The following is a 5,537-nucleotide window of genomic DNA, read 5'->3' as shown; positions in this document are numbered from 1 at the left end:
ATATATATATATGTTATCTTATTTATTTATAAAAAAATAAATATTTTATTTTAAAAAATTAAAATAATGATATTTTTATGTGATATGGAAGAATTGGGCGGTATAAATATAAAATATGAAAGTTTTGGTGTTGATATGTAAATATGAATTGGGCTCATATTGTTTATCAATTCATTCAAGATTAACTATGATAATAAGAGTTGACTTGAAATAGACAAAAAGCTATCTTAAATTAATATATCAATGAATTTATGTTAAATGACATGCATACACGAACCTAATAACTTATTATTATTATTATTATTATTATTATTATTACTATTATTATTATTATTATTTTAATAAATATATATTTTTAAAATACTAATGATATTTATAGGGTATGGGATAAAATTGCTTCTTAGATGATAATTTTTAGAGCTCTACATAAATGTATCTACATATATATATGTGTATGTATATGTATGTATCTACATATGTATATGTATGTATCTACATGTGTATATGTATGTATATGTATATGTATGTATATGTATGTATTTGTATATATCTACATATGTATATGTATGTATTTTATATATATATATATATATATATATATTAAAAAACATAATGATACATATTAACAATAGATAATATATATGATCACATTCATATGGGTAATGCTCCAAAAGTTCTTTATATTTAACAACTAGTATGATATTTGCTTGGGTGTTTAATGCCATTATAACCCGAAACCAAGATAAAATTTATCAAAAAAATATATTTGTACATTAAAAGATGTCTCGGTAAGTCAAGCATGACCGGTTACATCACTAGGGAAACCAGTAAATGAATTTGGATCATATTCATGTGAGTGTCAGCTCAACGGAACCAAGTAGAAAACAAGTATAGCACTTCTCAGTCCACCCTGAGCACTCACAAATTATAGCTTGGCAAGAAGAACCTAAACCTAAAGGCTTGCCCAATAACTAATTTGGATGCACCAAACAATCAAGTTTGCGATGCAATTACTCATAACTTGGCATTTAAGCCTAGCATTTTGAAGAACAATAATATGTGCTATAATATCATATACTTTTTATTTATTTTTATTACTATATTCTTGTCAATCATGTATAAATGTGAAAGGCAATCCAAATCTATAAAAAGGGGTCAAAAGTTGAGCATGGGAACACATCATAAGAAATCATCAATGGACTTTTTTAGGGTCTCTCTCTCTCTCTCTCTCTCTCTCTCTCTCTTCACTTTTACTCTCTTCTCAATTACTCTAATTTGTATGGTCTAAGGCCTCTAAAGAGTTCCAGTCCAACCGTCTCTTTCTTAGCATTTTGTAGTCTTCATCATAAAAAAAGAGTGGAGTGCGGGTCAAAGTGTCTTTTCGAAAAGACATTGAACTCGAACGAGTCTTCTAGCGTCTTTCCTTTTTTTCCCTTTCCAATAGGAAGGCATCACATATCTCTTCTTATTGGCTGACTTATACCATACCATCTCTTCCTTCGCGTCCCCATATTAATTGCAAGGAAATGAATCTCTGAGGAGAAAAAAAAAAAAGAGATTGATAGTTGCCCCATCCTTGACATTTTCAGACGAGACGAGGAGTAAGGGAAAATGGTAACAAAGCTATCAGAGCTTCCATCGAAGCCAAATTTTTCCTATTCTAGATTCTAGCCAGTTTCATTCTTTTTTCCGTGGCCTTGCAGAGTCAAAGTAAGAGTCTAAGGTAAGCGGTTGGTCATTTCACAATTAGAAGTGACAGAATATTACGTGTTTTGTTCTGATCCATCCAGACTTCATGTACAACATACTGATATACATTGTACAATAGTCTGTACAATGTGTACAACCTCATAGTACACGAAGTTCAGATACATTAACATAAAGAGCATACTGTCGGCATATTCGATTTTTACACTTGTAATTTATAAAATAAACTTCGATGGAGTCAGAAAAATTTGAAAATCTACATCTAATTAAAAAAAAATAGAAATATAATAGATATATAAATACATATACAACACTAATGTAGAGTGAAGTTATGATTTAAAACTTCAGTTACAACTTAGAATTGTTCTTTCTCTATGTAGGTTTTAGTTGATCTAATCTTGAGCCAAAGAGCTCCATAGTTGATATTCTCACGTCATTATTAATATAAAATATGTGATAACACTCTATCCTATAACATGAAAAAACGCATTATACGTTTCAATTTAAACCAACTCGAGCTTAGCCCACGCTCGGCTAAGGGCTAGCCCACGCTCGGCTAAGGGCTTAAAAAAATCAAGGGACATTTACATACACACCTCCCAATTCTTAGGTATTACATATCTAACATCTAACTTTTACTTTTTTGACATGGATGCCATTCTAATCTTTCATAAAACATAAAAAATTTCACTATTTTAACTTTTTAAAATCTAAAATATACATTTTCATGAATAAATAATATGTCATAAATATAGTCGGAGGTTATTAGACGAGCCCCTAGCCACTCCTAATGTGTCCAACCATTCGAGCACCGACCTCTTTAAGGCATCAGTTGCCAGAGGTGGATTCGAACCCCCTACCTTAGGAGACTTACAACTGACATCTCAAATGTCGGAAAAAAATATTACATGAGGACTCCGTACTTAGAGTTACGTGCAGAGTCTAATGAAATCACGCCACAGAAGAATATTTTCGGTAACACATGTAACACGGGGGAATATTTCCTCCGTGTCATTCTGGTGTTAATATAAATTATTCATGTGTTATTATATTCTCAGAATATTCCCGGTGTTATAATAACACAATAACACACTAATAACGCTTGAATAACACACAATAACACCTGAATAACACGGGAGGAATATTCCCCCGTGTTACCGGACCGATTTTTTTTCCTCACCTTCACGTGTGTGGCGTGATTTCATTGGACTCCGCACGTAACTCTACCTGCGGAGTCCTGATGTAATATTTGTTCAAAATATCGACCAATAAGTCGGGATATGCGGCACGATACATTCATACCACTCAATTCATAAATAAATATATATTTATATAATGAAGAATATTTTACTTTTTTTTAAGTAAAAAAGAATATTTACATACACATCATTTATATCCTATGTATTTATATATCTAACACCTATAATTTAATTTTGCCATACATGCCACATTACTCATGCATGAAAAACTAACTTTTTAAATATCTTAATTATGAAATTTTTTATTTGATATGATTTTTTTTAGGGGAATAAATATAAAAAAATAAAATTTATTAGAATTGGTGTATGAGACCTTAAATTAAAATAATGATATTTTGATGTGATATGAAAATTTTAAATGATATAAACATAAAAAATAAAGCTTAATTGCCAGATATATAAATACATCAAGCTTTGGGAGGTATGTATGCAACTACTCCTAATATATATTTGATTCCAATCCCATTCAAAAGTAAATTCAAATTGGAGTCGTACTAGCGTTTCATGCATAAAATTATGTGTTTGTGGCAGCTTGTGTGTTGCAGAATAAGCAGCTTATCCTGAAACGCGACCCGCAGGTCGACCGCGGGGTTCGATCTGTGACCTGCGTTTAGTGTAAAATTGGAACCGCGTTTTCAGATAAGCGGGCAAAACGCGCGAACCAAACGGTACCGCGGCATTTTCAAAAACACCCCCACACTTATAAAATTGGTACCACGACGCAATTATAATCTTCAATTTGCATACTTACAATTTCATTCGAAATTCTCAATCCGTATGATCATAATTTCTTTACGAGAAGATCCAAATTAATACTGTTATGGTATGACTCATATACCGTATAGGGACAGACGCGGAACGGAGCAGAGCGGAGCGAAGCGGAAGAATCTGTCCAAATCGGTAAGTTACATTATGTGGGTTGGGGGTGTTGGGTCAACGCCCCGCTATACGGTACAGGGGTAATTTGGGAATTACATATTGTACTGTAGGGTTTATTCTAGGATTATAAATAGAAATGTTTGTAATCCTAGGTCTTTGAGAGAGAGTTGGATCCTCTATTCTGTAACCTCTTTCTGAATATTGAAAAGGAAGTCACCGCTCTGCTCCCGAGGACGTAGGCATCTTTGCCGAACCTCGTTAAATCTCTGTATTCTTCTCAATTTGTGTCGATTACTGTTTTTCTTCACCCTAATTTTCTCAACAAATACAATAAGAGCATGCATGTTTCACACTAAGGGTGTGTTTGAGGCAGCTTGTATGTTTCAGGATAAGCAGCTGTTTATCCTGAAACGCGGCGATTTTCGGATAATCAGTCAAAATGCGCGATTCAAACGATACCGCGACGTTTTTAAAAGCGGGTCTTAAGAATCTCTCAAAAGTCACAAAAAGAAGAGCGTAAAATATACTATTTATGAGAAGCAGTAAGCAAAAGCAGAAGCTGACATTGTGCAACATGTCATGGATTGCGTTGATTAGTAACTTATCCAAAACCTTATTCCTTAAAAATGTGTATAAATAATGCTGCCATTGTCAAGTACAGTGTACATAAAATTAAACAAAAATACAATACAAAGTCAAAGGAGAAGTAGGCAAACCGAACAGTTTTTGATATTCCTTGGAACTCTGCCTCTGCCGACAATGAAACCACAGTCAGGCAACTGAAATGGATAGGCTAAATGGAATGAACCACAGGCACAATAAATACTTATATTTTTATACATGTTTCATAAATTGTTGTTGCATATATATATATATATATGGTTTCCAACCAATGTGCTAGAAGTTGAAGCATGAATAGGAATTTCATGCCTCTTGTAAAAGGCGAAAATGGGAAGACCGGGCGAAAATCACTCGTGAAATTTGAATTTTCTTTTAATAATTGGGAAGGTAATATATACAACAAGGCCAATAAGTTCTTATTCCTCTAAGTGGGATTGCATATATGAATCCTTTTTCTCCATTGTGTCTTATTAAGTTTTATATGATTTTGATAGATTAAGATCATTTTTTATATGATATGCCCAGACTTTTTAGGTTTACTCTTGCCTTTCTGAACATAAGTCGAATCTAAAACAACTGCCCTTCTAACCGAATCATCAAATGGTAGACATTTAATGTGATCAAACCATCTAGGACGCTTTCTAATCTTGTGTGCCGCTAAAGCTACACCAGATTGTTTCATATTTTGTCTCTAAGAGTCCAACCACTCATCCACCTAAGCATTATGACGGAAGGTAAATATATAAGAAAAAGTATTTGTTATAATAAGTTTGCCCTCTCTCAAGAAAGAGTTCCTACTCTGATAAATTAAATGATTTGCAGGCACAATAAAAATTGAAATTATATGTAAGAGTTACATAAATTCTTGTCACGCTTCATATAAATTTTTCTTTTTTGAATAAGGCAAGCGCTCAAACATTACCCCTTCCAAATATTTACTTTATTTCCAAACAAGTTCGAGCACGCATAAGAATTTCTTAAGCCTTATAAGAGGCAAAAATAGGAAGACCTAAGGGTCAACAATCACCAATTTTAAAATTTGAACATACTTTTAATAAGTTGGAAGGTAAA

The sequence above is a fragment of the Phalaenopsis equestris genome, unplaced genomic scaffold, assembly GCF_001263595.1.
Source record: "Phalaenopsis equestris unplaced genomic scaffold, ASM126359v1 Scaffold000233, whole genome shotgun sequence".
Lineage (NCBI taxonomy): Eukaryota > Viridiplantae > Streptophyta > Magnoliopsida > Asparagales > Orchidaceae > Phalaenopsis > Phalaenopsis equestris.
This window is presented reverse-complemented; position numbering follows the sequence as displayed.